The following is an 18,785-nucleotide window of genomic DNA, read 5'->3' on the forward strand; positions in this document are numbered from 1 at the left end:
CCCGCATCGGGCTCTCTGCTCAGCGGGGAGCCTGCTTCTCCCTCTCACTCTGCCTGCCTCTCTGCCTACTTGTGATCTCTCTGTCAAATAAATAAATAAAATCTTAAAAAAAAAGAAAAAGATGGTCATTCTCTACTTCTACACATTCTGGTTTTCTTTCAACCCAACTTGCTGGTCTTCCCTGTCTTGTTTGCTTGTTTTCATCATCTTCCTTACATTAAAAGTTGGACATTCTAGTACGCAGTCCTTGGTCCCGGTTTCTTTTTTGTTGAAACCTGCTTCCTTAGTGATCTCATACAGTCTCTTGCCTTTAAATTCCATCTGTGCATTGATAGTTTCCAGATTCCTATTACTGATCAGAACCTTTCTTTTCAACTCTAGACAATATATTCCACTTGAGGTATCTAAGAGGCACCCTAAATGCAGTATGTTCATATCTTCTGGTCATCCCCCTCTGTGGGGGATGCTACTCTTCCTACAGTCTTCTCTTCTTCATCAGTTATCCTAGAATGATCAATATTAACACTTTGACATATATGTTTCCAAGCTCATGTATTTGTGTTTATTTCTCATCCCTACTCATGAGATCATTTTGTGTAGACTGTTTCTTCATCTGACCCCCCCACCCCCTCACCCCATATTTACTATGAATATGTTTTGCATACTTTTAAATATTCTTTGGGAACCTAGCTTTTAATAGCTACTTGGTTGTACCATAATTTATTAACTACCCTTATGAGTGAATATTGGATTGCCTCCCACGACTTGCTACTATAATTTAAACTATAACTAGTATCCCCATTGCATTTAGTATCCCTGGTACAAAAAAGAAAGAAAAAAAACCACTTCATCATTTTAGTTCTGCACTGTCCCAGTTTGGTAGCCAATAACCATATGTGGTTGTTGAGCACTTAGATGTGACCAGACCAAACTAAATGTGCTATAAACATAAAATACACACCAGATTTCAAAGAATTTGAAAAAAAATGTAAAATACCTTATTAATAATTGTTATGTTGATTACTTGTTGAGATAATTGTTTTATTGTGCTAAATAAGATATATTTTAAAAGGTGGTTTCATCTTTGCCCTTTTATGTTTGTAAATGTGACTGTAAGAAAATTAAAAGTTACCATGTGTGGTTCACACTGTGTTTCTTCTGTTGGACAGAGACATTTCTGTTGCTAACATCAAAAACCGTCCAGTCACGCTTTCCTCCTCTTTTCTTTGTAGGCTCCATATCCTGTTGGTGCTACCCAGAAGCTGACTCCTTTCCCCACCTGTGCTATCCCTCTTGGACCCACTCGGGTCCAAGGCATCATTATTAGCTCTTGCTTAGATTCTTGGAACAGCCCTTTAACTTGTCTCCAGATTTCTGCAGTCTAATTTCAATATAACTGGTCAAGGTGATTATTTTAAAACATGTCAGATCTCGCCTCTCTTCCCCTGCAAACCCTCTAATGTCTTCTCCTCGTATTTGGAGTGTAAGTTAAGTCCTAAAAAAGCTGGTCTCGACCTACCCTTTGGACTGTATTTCTACACTCTCCTTAGGGTAAACCAAACGCATTTCCCACTTGAAGTCTTGACATTCTCTTCCCCCCCAACTGAAGTGCTCTTTGTCTTTTTTATCTGTAGGGCCCTTTCCTTCACCTCCTTTGGGTATGTGCTTCTTTGTGAAACCTTTCCTGAACACCCTATTTAAAATTATGAGCTTACCCTGCCCAATTGTACCCCAACTATCCCTAACGCCTTTTCTTGCTTTTTTCTTCTTCTTAGTGCTAATCAATAACTAACATATTTTTCTTGTTGGTTGAATTTGTTTTCTCCTTTTCCCCACCTGAACGTAAGTTCCATGAGGGCAGGCACCTTTGTTTTATTCACTGCTGTATCTCCAGCTCTGAAAACAATGTTTAGCATGTCAGGAGATAAATAACTATTTGTGGAAGGATGAGTAAATCAATGTATTTATTAGTACTGCAGGAGCTCTAGGGACTCCAAGAGAAAGATTACAGTTGTTTGATGAGATATGGCAGCTGCTGCTTTCTATCCGGAAATGAACTAGAAAGAGGTGAGGATGGTGGTCAGGTTTGGGGCATTCTTAGAGAGGACCTTAAATCCTAGGGATCTACATTTAATTCAGTGGAAAATAAGGAGCTATTGAAATTCTTTAAGCAGAAGCAAACAGATTGGGGTTTAATCTTGTAGCTGAGAGAACAGATTGATATACAGAAAGACAGTTGATAACAGTGCATAAAAGAATAGTTGATCAGATCATGGAAAGACCAGAGGCGAGAAGAACAGTTGAATGGATAACGCAGTCATGCAGTTGACAATGAACGAAGGACTTACCTCAGGAACCTACAGGTTTTGACAACCAGTTGTATGTGAGAAGGAAGGGATAACTGTTCTCTAAACCCCAGTGACAGCACTGATGGGGAAACAGAAGAAATGGGGAAGACCGAAGGAGATAAATTTTGAGAGAAGTTGATGATACCCATCTTGGGAATCTTTAGCTTGAGGAGAGATGAATTCACGCAGTGTTTTCGTGTGCATTTCAAGTCTCTTCAAAAATAAGTGCACCAAACTTGGCAGCTTGCTGGCTCTTAAGTTCATGCCATGATGGTGTTCTGGGAATGATAATACAAAGAGGACCCTGCTTTTATTAGTATTTGCCAGTGGAAATCTAGTGAACTCAACTCTAGATCTGCATACTGCAGAAATAGTAATGACTCCCAAATCAGTCTGGGCCTAACAAGAACCTGGAGCACTGGTGAGAGAGATAACGTCCAGTGTCGAGGGTTTGCTTGCTGCTAATTAGTAATGTTGGGATGGGTGTGTTTGGAGCAGTCATTAGGACTAAAACTGAGTTATTTTGGTCATGTTTGAAAAGAAAGTCACAGAATGCGTTACAAATTACTTTGGTTGTGAAATTACATTTTCTGACCTCTTATATATTTTCAGAACTGAAGTTTGCATGTCCTTGTTCATTCAAAAGCTTTCTGTAATGACATCAAGGAGCTTTAAATAAAGGTGTTTTCAATGGTTGGCCGGTGTTTGTGGGCAATCAGAGATAATCTTATCAATTTTCTCTTATTTAAGGATTGATTCAAATTCTTGACCTCACCATTGACTTTATCTCTTATTTTTGATTATTGGTGCCAAGCCTTTATATAAAGTTGTGACTGTGATTTTTCACCTAAAACACACGTTCTAAAGAAAGCTCAGAAAACTTAGACCAGTCTAAACTTTTAGCCACTGTATAAGAAATGAGATTTATGCATCATTAGCAACTATCTGTTCCTGGCACTGTCTGATTTGATTCATTCATTCTATAGATATTTTTTGTGAATCAGCTGTATATCAAGTACTGTTTATCTACAAACAAAAATTCTGCCCTTGATGGAGTTTGCATTCCAGTTGTGTAAAACTAACAATAAACAAATAATTAAAATATATTGACTTTTAGAGGATGGTTAGCACCAAGTAGAAATATAAAGGAGGAAGCAGAGGTAAGGAATGATGAAGTGTTTATGGTTGGGTTTGCAGTTTTAGTTTGGGTGGTCAGAGAATGACTCACTAAGGGTTACATTTGAGCAAAGACCTTTGGAAGTGATAGATGAAAAAGCAAGCCACCGAGAGGGCTTTGTAAAGAGTGTTTCAGCCACAGGAAAGAGCAAGGGCCCAGGACCTGGGACAGGTGTGTGCAGGTGTATTTGAGTAACAACAAGGAAGTTGCTTTGGAGTGGGGTGAATGAGAGTGAGTAGCTGGAGATGAGATCAGACAGGTAATGGGGACCACATAGTACAGGGCCTTCTCTGTCCTGGCAAGAGCAGAAGCCACTGGGAGGTTTGAGCATGGGAGTGACTTGATTGACTTGCCTTTCTGAAAGCTCACCCTGCCCAAGGGGCCAGCAGTGGAAATGGGGTGATCAGTGGGGAGAAACTGTGGTAACCATGGTGAAAGGTGATAGGGACCAGGGGGCAGTGAAGAGATATTCTGAAAATATGTTGAAGGTGGAGTGGAGAGGAAGGATTAGGTATGAAAGAAAGAGAGAACCAGAGAGGACTCCAGAGTTTTTTTTGGCCTGAACAACTGGCAAGATAGAGTATCTACATAGCCGATTATAAAACATTGTGTGATGTTTCTTGATTGTTCACAAGGACACGTTAAAATAGTTTTACTTTGGTTGATTTTCGGTAGCCTGGAGTCCTTTTTCCTTTCCAAGGGTTACGAGTATCGAAGAATTTCCTTTCACTCACCTGTCGTTCCTTAAGACTTTTCTATTTTTTTTTTCAAGATTTTATTTATTTATTTGACAGAGAGAAAGAGATCACAAGTAGGCAGAGAGGCAGGCAGAGAGAGAGGGGGAAGCAGGCTCCTCGCCCAGCAGAAAGCCTGATGCGGGGCTCGATCCCAGGACCCTGGGATCATGACCTGAGCCGAAGGCAGAGGCTTAACCTACTGAGCCACTCAGGTGCCCCACGAATTTTCTTTTTTTTTTCTTAATTTAAAATTTTCACCGTTCCTGCATGTAAAGACTCTAGTCTTTCCTGAACCTTTGATCTATTGCTGTAGTGGATTATAACGGCCTCCTCACTCTTTTATTTAACTTGGATGACTGACTGCAATTATAAATCTATCAAGTTGTATACACTTCCTTGTATGGGAGGGAACCTTTAATGTAGCAGTATGGCAAAGAGTATAATGTATTTTGTTTTACTCCAAATTTAGTAATTTGGTCTAATAAATAACTTGTATGGGAAACACATTTTCTTTAAAAAATAACCATGATTTTTTGGGGCAGATAAAAGGAGTTGGGTGATGTGGCTTCTAGTTTTGTAAGAATTTAAAGTTAAAAGAAAAAAAAGGAAAAGAAAGTATCTGGTTATATTAAAAAGTCTCTTTGTATAGTATTAGATTGGTAACCTAGTTACTTTTTATAGGTGGATGAGGTAGCATTTAATTGAAGATCAAGATTCTGGTAATTGTAAAATGGTGATTTTAGGGTTATAATGGTAATCTGTCACCTATTTCTAAGTTTTGTGTTTTCAAAACATTTTGAAAGTGTTTCTCTTAATATACTCAGTTCTGATTTATTCATGTTAAGGGACTCTGATAATGAATTGATCATCTGAATTCCATAGCAAATACGAAAATTGACTTAAGACAAGGCTAATGTTTTACCCATGCTATGAAAGGGTAGCTTATAATAACTATCTTGTCACTACTTGTTCTGTGGATAAAATTGAGAAAATAATTATGATAAGGTAGGTATCATAAGGATGGGAGATAATTTGGATAAGAAAAAAAAAGAATTGGCAAAAGGTAGATATTTTGTAATTGTATGATTTTTTCTATTAGTGTAAAAAGAAATAGTTCTTTAGTTAATTAGGAATAATTCAATAAATAATTTTGAAGAAACATAATTCTTTGAGTAATTATAAAAATAACCCAAGCTTTACAGTTCCACGAAGTGCAGCCACTTTTGTCCTATTTCAGCAAGCTTAGATCTTAAATTTTCTTTCCACTCTCTCTCCTCTTCAAAATATTCACCCCACTCCTTTCCTCTCTCTTCTCCCCTTCCCTTCTCCCTCTTCTCCTCTTACTGCTAAACTGCTACCCACTTCTTCATGTTATTTTGAAACCTGCTTCAAACCTAGGACTATTCTATAAAAAGTCACCAATAACTTTCAAACAGCTAAATGAAATATGCCCCTTTCAGATCTTATTCCAAATAACCTCTTGGTAGAACCTGTAGATCACCATTCCCAAGAGAGTAGGCATGAGGAGACAGTAGGAACTGTCAAGTGTTCCCACCTTTCTACATGCTGTCTCCCATCTGGAATGTTCTTCCCCCACATCTGTCTTACTTGTCTCAGTGAAAGCCCACTAATCCCTCTGAAAGCCTCCCTGAATCCCAACAAGCTTCATTCTTCCTTCCTCTGCAGACCAGGCATGCACTTTATTCAATGTCTTATGACATGTGTTTCTTGTTTTGTATCCCGTTACTTAAGGGGTTGGCCACCTTGCTAGTCTCGGAGATCCTTTAGGACAGGGACCATCTTTATTCATCTTTACCTCAACTCAATGTATAATAGCCACTTGATAAATGCTTAGTGGATGAATGAAATTATTTTATTTTGTGCATATTTGGAGTTTAGAAATCCTTTTACTGTCAGTATTTGGGTATGTTCAATTTATCTTCTCAAACTTCAAAAAATGTAACTGCAACTTAGAGATCCCTGTGAAACTCTGAACTATCTAAGTGATCCTTGATGCCCAATATTTGGTGCTAGTGGAAGGGTAGTAGGGAAGACTGAGCTGGGAGAATATGAAATGAAAAGACAAAGGAGAGCTCTTTCCATTTAATTCTTTCCTATATGCTTCCTGTTTGCTTGCGCATCCCAGTCCTAGAGAGCCCCAGAATGCCTCCAGGGTAGAAGTGTAAACCACGTAACATCTGTACTCCCCCGCTTCCTGTCCACACAGTGATGAAATAAGGTGTGTGCCAGGATAAATTCATTTATGAAAATACTAGAACAATAACCAAACAACCTGATACCATTAGGGAGGAAATGAGCAGGGTGTCACTTGCCAGAAAAGTTTTGAAAGCTGAGCTATTTCTTTTAATGAAATGAATTTTTATAATAATATAAAGATATATTAACAAATATAATAAATATACAATCTAATTATAAAAATTCAATAATATAAATTTGAATATAAATTTTCTCATTTTATTGAATTTTAGTAGGATTACTCTTCATTGCAGAATATTTGGATAATATTTTACCTTTCAAATATTGCCTCTTCATGTTTATGTGTAAAATTCTCTCACACACATTAGAATTGCCTTAAAGAAAGAGTGAAATAGAGCTGCAGTGAGACAAATATTTTTGAGAGGATATTCATACCGTCACTAGATTTTGTTCTTAATTGACAGTGCTTTTTTTTTTTGCTAGTACTGTGTATGGCAATTTCTACTTTAGTTTTTGAAAGAAAGTACGTGTTATGTCTCTTGTACTCCATGAAAATGTGCAGCTCTGGCAGTTACACTGGATGGTTTTGCTGTAGTAATTAAAACACAGATGGAGCTCATTTCTTTCCCAAGTGTTTGATTGGCAGATACTCTGTGATCAACGCTTCCTTCAGCTGAACATGTCGGCACCATCTGCCTTCAGTCAGCTTGGAGAGGGTGGTCGCTGCAGAATTTCCTGATCATCACATCAGTCGGTTTAAAATCATAAGGGTTTTCATGACAGTTGGTTTGCAACTTGATGAAATATTCACTAATTAATATATACTTTTTAACTCACCACTTCCTGTCTCTGATTAAAATATTTAGAGCATAACACAGAGTCACCACATTTAAAAAGCTGAAGTTTCTAAACAAATTGAGCTGATGGGGCATTTTGTTTTTAGTGAGGTTTTTAGAGGAGATTTTAAATCAGGGTCCTGTGTTTTGAACCATTAGTGCAAGCATTAGTTACAAATAAAAATCTCCAGTATGCTGTGTCCTAAACCCAAGAGTAAAATAGTTTAGAAGAAAATGCTAATTTAAAAAAAATTGATATATTTATAACTGTTAGAAATAGATGATGATGAATGGCACTTATTTACATATCAGGGTAAGAAATGGATAGAAATTTATGCTCATCAGTTTTGATGCAGATGAATGAATGGGGTTGATTATTATGTAGAAAAACGTACATTTAAGATTCTAGAAGCACTGAAACAAGGATGTATTTAAAAAGAAGAATGAGATGGTTATTTCATATTCCTGGAAATGTATTTTGAAATCTGTGGTACTTGTGCAAACATATAGTCTAGATTTGTAAAGAACACACATGTATTATGCATAACAACATGATTTCTATATATAATTAAATAATGGAGAACTGATTGGAGTTCCCCCTTTCCTGTCCAAGTGGATAAATAGTTATGATTGACAAAAGAAAAACATGGTTCTACATTATTGGGGCCGGGGGTGGGGGGGCGGACAATAAATGAGACTATTGCTCACAGAATGTTAGAACAAAGAATAAAGGAATTGAGTTGAAAAATATTCTGAAGAACCTGAAATACACTCATTGCTTATGGTTCCTGTAGAAACCCACTTCAGTAAAGGGCAAGAGTGACTTTTGGGACTTTGACAAGAATTTGAAGATTAAATTCCTCAAGCTAATCACTTTGCAGGTGGAGTGAAAAATACGATGAATTTTGGAAGGGAACCAACAGAAAAGAAGGAAAATAATTATGAATGTTTAGAAATTTATCATCTTCTATTACCAGAAACTTTTAAAGATAAAACTTTGAATTAGTTTCTCATTTTGTTTTAATACATAATCACTTCTATTCAAGCTTGGAATTTTTCAAAGGAAGGAGTAGGGGTGGGAAGGAAGAAAAGGGTTTTAATTTTAGTTACTTGAAATGCATTTTAGTTTCTGTAGCAAACATTTATGCTAAGGAGCCTACATTCTCAGAAGGGGAAGGTTGGGAATAATTTTGATACAACAGAAGGTCTCTTTCTCTAACTTGCATTGTCTTCTTTCCCAACCAGTGTTCTGTGCTGATATTTTCTGTATGATTTACGTTTGTAAATACCCTTCTTATCATGATCGTATGTCTAGTGTGAATCTCCAGGGAGCTTTGCCAGATGTCATTTGGCTAATAACAGCCAACATTTATTGAGGACTTCCTGTGTGCCAGTTTTCTAAGTACTTTCTTAGTTCATTCTCAAAGCCACCCTTTGAGGAAAGTACTACGATTATTACTTTATTTTGCAAATGAAGAATCCAGTGATCCAGCTCTTCCTGTAGAGGGACTGTGTTTACTCTGGGCAGACAGGCCCCAGGTTACTACTGTTCCCTAGAGCCATTTAAACCACCTAGCTCCTAGAACAAGATGTCTTGAGTGTGAAGAGTGTATGTCCCCTCCAGCCTCACCTTCTCCAGATTAAACCCAAGCAAGCGGCAGCAGAGGAGACTGAGAAGATCGGCACAATGAGAAATAAAACTAGACAGAGGGAAGAGGAGTTGAGAAGGGCATTTACAGTTGGGAGAGTTAGGTAGGGAGCAGACTGCTTGGGATATGCACCCACACTAGCATATAGCCACCTTGGCTGGGAACAAACTCCCTGCCACACTTGCCCACCCAGCTTCCTCCTCATCCCAGTGTGTGCTCCTCCACCCATGTCCAGTCCAGAGGCTGGTAGACAGTGGAGAGACAAGGTGATGAAAAAGTGCTCCTTAGTGGAAACAAAGTTACATTTCTTCAATTATCTTTTTCCGGTTAAAAGGGATTTCTGAACACCTGGACTTTGTGTTGACTGGGATGTGGAAAAGTGAATCTCTCACTTCAAATATGACAGAAAGTTCACTGGTCAGAGAGAACGTGAGTTCCGTTGTTATAGTGCCAGGATTTACACTAACTTTTTCTTGTTCTTTGTTTTCTTGTGGGTAATATGAGGGACTTGGACAAACAGTTCTAGAATCCTTAATCAATTTGCCGTTGATACCTATTGATAAGTTAGGTGAAAGGAGACAGTGAAATAGCAGTTTAAGGTCTTAACCAAAGATAAAAAAATTTTTTTGATAAAAATTTTAAGTAAGAACAAAGGAAAATTTTAAAGGGACACCCCAAAGTATACTATCGCATCATCACTATAGAAAAAGGGTGAAAATGTAGGTGAATTTTTAATGGGTTAAACACAAAATCACATAGCATAATAAAGCACAAGTATATAGTGAAATTGTCTAACAGAAGGGTCACCCTACACTAGCTCTAAGAAAAGTTGTTGATGATAAGTCTAGCTAGATTTAAGGTAGCCCAATAATAGACCTTGCCTATTTGTATATGACAAAATATAATTTTGCTTCCCTTAATCATTTTTATTTCATTTTTCTTAAGATTTTCAAAAGTATTTTTAAGTAATCTATATCCAACATGGACCTCAAACTCACAAACCTGAGATCAAGAGTCGCGTGCTTCACTGACTGAGCCAGGCACCCCAACCATTTTTTATTTCTTAAGATAGTTCTGAGACTATTGGATTTTTTTTTTCTCTTTCCTTGTCTTAAGTTGGATCACATTTTTCTTTATTCTTTCTTTAAAAAAAAGTAGCTTCTCTGTTTCTTCAAAATTCCCTCCTTTGTTTTTGTTGTTATTCTTGTTTTTAGTCTGTCAGTTACTGTGTGAGGCTTACATATCTAGACAGTTCCTGGCACATATTTCACACCCCATAAATATTAATTACACTGAACTGTTGAGTTTCTATCACTATATACTTGTGCTTTATTATGCTATGTGATTTTGTGTTTAACCCATTAAATATTCACCTACATTTTCACCCTTTTTCTATAGTGATAATGTGATAGTATACTTTGGGGTGTCCCTTTAAAATTTTCCTTTGTTCTTACTTAAAATTTTTATCAAAAAAATTTTTTTAATCTTTGGTTAAGTTCTTAAACTGTTATTTCACTGTCTCCTTTCACCTAACTTATCCGTACGTATCAACGGCAAATTGAGTGACACTGAAATTTTTGTTGTTATGTCCAGTCTAAAAGTTAAAAAATTGGTGCCTAGTTTGCTGTTAGATGACACAGGGATTAAAAGATAGTATGGTTAAAAATGCTTTATACTTAGGGGCGCCTGGTTGGCTCAGTGGATTAAGCCGCTGCCTTCAGTTCAGGTCATGATCTCAGGGTCCTGAGATTAAGCCCCTCATCAGGCTCTTTGCTCAGCAGGGAGCCTGCTTCCTCCTCTCTCTCTGCCTGACTCTCTGCCTACTTGTGATCTCTCTCTCTCTGTCAAATAAATAAATAAAATCTTTAAAAAAAAATGCTTTATACTTAAAGGTCTTGCATTTAGGCAAGATGGGAAGATTGAAGGAGAAAGAGTACATGAAAGCAGTTGGAATAATGTTTAGCTTCGATGATGAGGTATTAAGGATGGAAAGAAGCACAAGACAAGGGATGGCAGCAGTTCCTGCCCTGCTCCTGATGCTCCTTACTCTCTACATTAACCCAATGCCATTACCCAAGTTAGCCAACCTCGATTTTTGCTGGTTGGAATTCATTCTGATTTACTGTTGGTTATTTTAGGTCTTTTTTTCCCTCCTCGGTCCCTTAATCACGTAAAGTCCATGCCAGTGTTACTCATTTCCGAAATCCAAAAGGCAAAACGGACCCTAGAAGATGATCTGGCTCCCTGGAGAGTCTATTTCCAGACTGCCCAAGAGGTTTCATTTGAGCTCATGTCAATATCTAAAGATGTCTAGTCTCAGAGTTTTGATAAAACAAGAATAGGTTCTGGGCAGTGGTAGTATCTGAAATCATGGAGATGAAAGGGGTAGGATTAGAAAACTTTATGAAGAAAATAAACATGTTTCTAAGGGACTCTGTAAAAATTTCAAATACTCCATTCTTTGTAGTGCAGTTCAGTGGGAGGCCAGATGAGTTTCTAAGCCCCGAGATGAATGAATCCCTGAGTGGACATTAGCACCGGGGTCTGTCTGAAGTGAAGAGAAGCACAGAATCATCTACAGTTTTTTAGCCTCATTGATTTAAATCTGAATGCCAAAACCAGATTACAAAAGCTGGTGTATTATACATATTTACATTTAATTTGTTAAACTTCTCTTAACACAGTCACAAAATACAATGGTTGTATATATAATATAATTTGAAGATAACGTTAGAAGTTTGAACTTAAGGTTGTTCAGGTTAGCTAGATTGGTGTTTTCCCACTGCCATCCTTGTGAACTTTCTGACTAATAATATTTAAACTTTTCCAAATGGATATGATAGAGACTATTTCCACAGAATGGTAGAATATTGAGGACAAAAAAAAAATCTCAGAAATTATCTCTTTGAAATAGAAAATTTTGGTGGAAAAGAGTAGAATGAATGAAGAGTGTAGAATTACAGAGAGGATAGGGAAAAATTTAAGGAAAAACATTAGCTACTTTAGAATTAGATCTCTCACATTTATATTATCAAAGCGGGGAGTTTTAGGAATACGGGAAGTTGTTACAGATCAGAATAAAAATCACAATGTTTATTTAGCAACAATGAGTTGAAACAGCCCTAAATTGCTACAAAATCTTACCTTACTTTAGGGAAGAGAGTTACAGTAAAAAATGAATACATATTTTTAAAAGCGTAAGTAGTGGGGCTCGTGAGTGGCTCAGTCAGTTGGGTGTTTGACTCTTGAATTTGGCTCAGGTCATGATCTCAGGCTTGTGAGATTGAGCCCTGCCATCAGGCTCTGTGCTGGGTGGGGAGCCTGCTTAAGATTCTTTTTCTCTCTGTCTCTCTCTCTTAAAAAAAAAAAAAAGTAAGTAGGAATTAATGGTTTATTATTCCTCTAATCTTAAACTCAAAGCCTAAAATAATTTTTTTTTTCTCCTTAGAATGTTTCATCTTAAGTATGTGACTATCATGTAGAACTTAAATGTGGGAAATAATTAGACAGGAAAGACTCGAACAACTGGTTGATTCATTCTTTCTTGCATCTGTGACTAGATTCCTGGAAGGAGTGTTGGAGCAGATGTCAAACCACAATCAGGGTGAACAATTAAAACCAAGCCATCTTAGCGCATACTTTACTAGGAATTAGAGTTATGGATCCTTTCTTTTCCTTTGGGCGTTTTCTTTCTTCTTCTTCTTTTTTATTTTTTTTTCCCTAAGAACGCCCATGAAGAAAGAAACTGAAATGATCCAGAATCAAACTTTACAGTGGTCCTTCATTTAAATTTACCATAAATCTTTACATTCCATGCTTACAGGTTAACTTTTAATAGATGTATTCTCATGTATACTTTATAAAGCTGGGTCTGAACTTGTGATAATCCAGTCACAGTAAGGGAACTAAGTATATATCCAACAGATTCTGTCCATGAAAAAGATAGCAGTTCTTCCCCCTTCTCTATTTAGGAGAAAAATACTTAAACTTTCATTACTTAATCTTTTTCTTTGTGCATTCCCAGTTTACTAGGCATTAATTTATCTTATTGTGGTTAGAAACATTGGAAATGGAAACATTTAAGATGACATTTGGTTTGTTAAAACCTCACAAAACTAGCAGATGGTTTAGGAAAGCAACATTGAAGCTGCTACTTGATCCTTAATTCAAGACCATACTTGATGCTGCATCTGGAAGAAGAGCTATGCCAAGAAAAATGCTATTGAGTTAAAGACTATGTTATTCATAAATATTTAGGAAAATAAAAGACAGGTGTTCATGAGCATAGCTTGTGAAACCAAATAGATGTGCCATGGGAGAAGGGTTCTGCAAACATTTCCAAATGTATAGTATTTATTCTTCTAACATTTTTTTTTAAAAGATTTTATTTATTTATTTGACAGAGAGAGATCACAAGTAGGCAGAGGCAGGCAGAGAGAGAGGGGGAAGCAGGCTCCCCGCTGAGCAGAGAGCAGGCTGGATCCCAGGATCCTGGGATCATGACCTGAGCCGAGGGCAGAGGCTTTAACCCACTGAGCCACCCAGGCGCCCCTCTTCTAACATTTTAATAAACCTATGGAGAATAGAATTTTATAATGAATCCAGGCTAAACTTTAAAACTATAGTCCTTTATCTTATTCATGCTCTGTACAAATGGAAGTTGTCATTTCTTATAGTCACTAGGATGAATAGTCACTGTGTATTTAAACTCCTTCACACCAGATAGAGAATCCTCCAAGTTTTAGTCTTTAAATATTTTCCCAACACTTACAATATTAAAAAGCTGAGTGTAATTAATTGGTGCCATATATAACTGTTGATAGCTGGCATCTGGTTGCATTTCCTGTTATGAAGTTTACTGTTTTGCTGTAACCATTACATTGGTGAAGTTGTTATGCTTCCTGCTTAATAAGTGCTAAATGCTTTGCTTCTTTTAGGCTAGGAAAGGAAAGCTTCAGAACTGTTAAATACAGGTTACAGTGTTTCCTAATTCGTTTTATGGGAGTAGAAACAAATTACTTGAAAATTTATGAGCTCTTTGACCCCTATTCTGTTATTGAGAAATGCAAACTTTATAGAATAAGGGCTTTCAGTAAACAAACACTTTTTTTGTGCTCTAGTCCATGTAGTTAGCACATCATTGCTGACCTAAGACCCTGTGTCTAGATGGCAAGTTAGACTTCAGGAGACCCTGTTAGATGCTGATGTGGTCAGGAATAGGAAATTATCCACTACTGATACAGGTACCTATTTGATAAAAGGCCTCTGTGGGCTTCCTAAGACCCAGGAAACTCAATGGCCGGAAAGGAAAAGCCTTTTCTGCTTGAGCAATGATGCTCTTTGGGGGCTTCTGGCTCCGGACCTGTAACATGTTAGCCTCTTGTGCAAGTTAATAGAAAATGTAATAATCTAATTTAAGCCATCCTCAAATATATGAATTAAAAGGCTAATAATTTTATTTTAAACATCAAACATTTCCTTAACGGACTTCTGAGAAGAAATCCTAGATAATGGATCTCCCTAGATACAAGTGGTTTTTAGATTCTGTAATACTATTATCTTTTGTTCAACATTACAAAATTTAGATCTAAATCTTGGGTAGGAAATTAAATATTAACTAAATCAAATATGTTCTTAATAGTTCAAGAGAACGGAATCAGAAGAGAATCAATGACATGTTTAATAGGAACTTGGTCATTTACTGTTTGCCTTTGTAGGATATCAAATATCTAATGCCAGATTTTTTTTTAAGATTTTTTATTTATTTATTTGACAGACAGAGATCACATGTAGGCAGAGAGGCAGGCAGAGAGAGAGAGAGAGAGAGAGGAGGAAGCAGGCTTCCCGCCAAGTAGAGAGCCTGATGCAGGACTCGATCCCAGGACCCCAGGATCATGACCTGAGCTGAAGGCAGAGGCTTTAACCCACTGAGCCACCCAGGCGCCCCTCTAATGCCAGATTTTAACAGCAGCATGATATGCTGGAAAGGCCATCTAATGTGGTGCCAGGAGACCATTTAATATAGCCCCAAATTCAAGCTCCAAGAGCACAGGGTGTGTGAACTTGACTTGTTGTGGAACCTCTCTTTGAGTCTCAATTTCACCACAGGTAATACGGGTAAATATGAGAATAATACTATTTTCTAGGATTAGAATATTCTGAGATGCGAATGAGATTATGAAAATGATTTATGCATAGTAAAGCCTGGGTTTGAATTCTGACTTTAGCACTTTCTGGCATTGTAGTTTTGGATAAATTACTTAACTCAATAAAGCACATTTTTCATGATTTAAAAGAAAGATAAGAATCCAATATTTGCAAGCTGTTAAAAAGTAAGAGCTTCAAAAATGTTAGTTGTGGTTATAACTTACTATTTTTACTAAGTCTCTACAAATCTGTTGCCATCTGGAGATTGAAACTAATTAATAAGGGGCACCTGGGTGGTTCAGTCCAGTAAGCCTCTGTCTTCCGCTCAGGTCATGATCCCAGGACTCTGGGTGGGCCCAGCATCCGGCTCCCTGCTCAGGCACCCTGCTCAGCATCCCTACTTCTCCCTCTGCCTGCTGCTGGGCCTACTTGTGCTCTCTATCCTTCTGTCAAATAAATAAATAAAAATTAAAAAAAAAAAGTAATGTAATAAAATTATATTTTCTTTTAAGTTTTTTAAAGCCTATTCTAATAGGTCCTTATTTTTACTTGAAGATCTCTCACTGCCCACACTTTCTTGTAAATTAGAAAAACTTTTAAGCTAAGTATTTATGTAGAAAGAGAAACTTTCTTCCTAAAGAGATAATGTCTCCTCTGTATGTAATATTTTAACTTATTGATACAAGGGACTTGATGAGGAATGTATGTCCGCAACTCTCATTGTTTATAGTGTGCCGCAATTAATTACAATTTAAATCGTCTTGTGGTGTATTTGGCATAAAATAAGGGAAGCTTGTTTGACTCTATAGATAGAGGGTCAGTGTTTAAAAAATTTTGCAATGAGAAAACCTTTGAAGCTACAGTGAGCTGCTGGGGCCCTCAGTGGAGAACATATTTGAGACACACCGGGGATTGCCTACCTCTCACAATCCATTTAGAGAGTTCACCTCGAACCTTTTCTTAGGTAATGGGATTAGCGCTGTGTTGGCACTGCAATCCTTAAAGATATAAATTTGCTTCTCAATGTTCTAGCTAGTAATCCTGTGCTCTTTAACAGGTTTTACAATGTAACTGACACTCTTGAAATAAAAAATGAAGACCTAGGCCTCTTTCTGTCTATTGGGTTAGGAAATTCAGAGGGTTTTATTTTTTATTTTATTTTTATTTTTAATTTTTTCAGTCTAACAGTATTCATTATTTTTGCACCACACCCCGTGCTCCATGCAATCCGTGCCCTCTACAATACCCACCACCTGGATCCCCCAACCTCCCACCCCCCGCCCCTTCAAAACCCTCAGATTATTTTTCAGAGTCCATAGTCTCTCATGGTTCACCTCCCCTTCCAATTTCAGAGGTTTTAACAGAAAGTGCTCTGTTCTGAGAGAGTTAAAATGAGTTGCTCCTCATCTTTGTTCTTCAATGATGGTTTCGTTGAAGGAATGTGATGAATAAACTGAATTTAAGATACAATGATACATAGATGCTTTTTTTTTTTTTTTTAAGATTTTATTTATTTATTTGACAGAGAGAGATCACAAGTAGGCAGAGAGGAAGGCAGAGAGAGAGGGAAGCAGGCTCCTCGCAGAGCAGAGAGCCCTATGCGGGGCTCGATCCCAGGACTCTGAGATCATGACCCGAGCCAAAGGCAGAGGCTTTAACCCACTGAGCCACCCAGGCGCCCCTACATAGATGCTTTTATAGCCCATTCAACCATACGTGAAAAAATTTCCTTTTCATGTGCCTCATTTTTACTTCTTCAAAAGAAAAGTATGTTAGGAAATATTTTCAGTTTCAGCATATCTCTTGATACTTAAAAACTTTCTGAGCCAGTTAGTTTTAGAATAAAAGGAATAAGTCAAGAAGAATTCAGTTCTTCCCTTTGCTATCCTTTTTCAACAAGCCGTCTGTTAGTTCCCCGGAAGGACAATACAGATATATTGAGACATTATTGTCCTTGGAAAACAAAACAAGATAAAATCTTAGTAAACTTGTTTTGTAACACATTCCTGGTCATATTCTAATGCTTTTATTCCCCTTTATTGTTAATTATATCCTAACATGAATAATGACTGAACATTGTAAACAGATACTATTACTTTTAGAAAATGCCTGTAAATTGAAATATCCCAAGTCTGTTTTGTGAAGTATACTTTCTTTAATAGATAGGATTCCAATGGACTATAGAATATAAACTACAATATCTTTTGAAGGCCACTGTGAGTTTAATATAAACGTTACCCTTGTACTACAATGAATAATTTAGATATTAAAAAGCAAGTATTATTGTATAGCAAAACTTTACCTGATATTGGCTGTAATTTTTTTCTTTTGAAATTATGTTCAGTTTTTTCTAAATTGTTTGTTTCATTTCCCTTTCACCTTCGATGTGCTGGATTGACGATAACTTTACCTTGTCCCTTGATGGCTTCTGACTGTAACCTTGAATATCAGTTGTATCTGTGCTGTAGAAACTCTGGGGTACACCCTAAGGAATACTGACTTGGACATCAGAGTCTTGATTTACTACATGCTCTCTGACTGCTTGTGATTTAGCCATTCAGCCTCATTTTTCTCATCTGTAAGTTGGGACTGGTAATATACATTTAAGGCAGTGGTGAGGGCTACATGAGATTGAGTTGCATCTAACAGTGTGTGGCAAAGGTGTTTCCTAGTTCGCTAAATTTAATTTCTTAGGTCACTGCAGGCAGAAATGGAAATGCACATGGTTGGGTTTGGGTTTGGGTTTGGACTGCTCATGAACACATGCTGACCGAAGCTGTGGCCCTAATGTTTATCATTGATTATTTCTTTTTTGCTTTTCACTAAAAAGAAGAAGAAGAAGCATGAAACTGTATAATTTTCAAGGTAATATAATATAGCTCTTAGCAATATGGCTGAAAATATATGTGACTTAATCATCTACATTTGCAGATGAAAAGTTCCTATCTCATCGGGTTATTTTCAAGACTCAAAGATATGTAACAATTCAAATTGCTTAGCATATGCTAAGTGCTCACTAGAAATAAGCTATTACTAGTAAAGATGTGACTCTTGTGATAGAGGTTGGGTACTCTGAATTTTGGCTGAAAGTCATATGTGTAAAACATTTTCTGGGTACTCCAATGTAGGCTACTTTTTATTTTATTTTTTAAGGTTAAGCTTTAGTGATTATAATTAACAATTAAAGTTGATAAATTTTGAGAATATATTTGAGCATATATTCATTTAAACAAATAATCTCTTTTAGATTTTTTATATGTAGTCTTTAAATAAAAGATCCCCAAATTAGCAGATAGGAGCTTTTTGTTTTTAGAAAATTTTGAATGTATCTTATACTTTATCTAATGTATACAGACTGTCTGTGTGTATATTACTTTCAGAGACTTCAGAATCTAGAAGGAATTTTCTTCATCCCTCTTTGTGGGCCCTGGCCTTATATCATCTCAATAGTGCACTGGTCTAAGAACATATAGAGAGTTTTTTCAATCTGCTGGTAAATATTTGCCTGTAACCCAGGCTTATGTCCAGCTGGCATGCACTCATCTCCTACTAATTAAAAATATTGTACCTAGCAAATTTAGCGTTTTTGCTTTGAAAAAAAAGGAAGGACCTAAAGGAGATTCTCAGTTTTATAGGAATAATGCTCATCAGTTGGTAGACTTCCAACTTGGCTC

Source organism: Enhydra lutris, unplaced genomic scaffold (assembly GCF_002288905.1).
Source record: "Enhydra lutris kenyoni isolate GAN:26980312 unplaced genomic scaffold, ASM228890v2 scaffoldscaffold19, whole genome shotgun sequence".
In the NCBI taxonomy this organism is placed as follows: domain Eukaryota; kingdom Metazoa; phylum Chordata; class Mammalia; order Carnivora; family Mustelidae; genus Enhydra; species Enhydra lutris.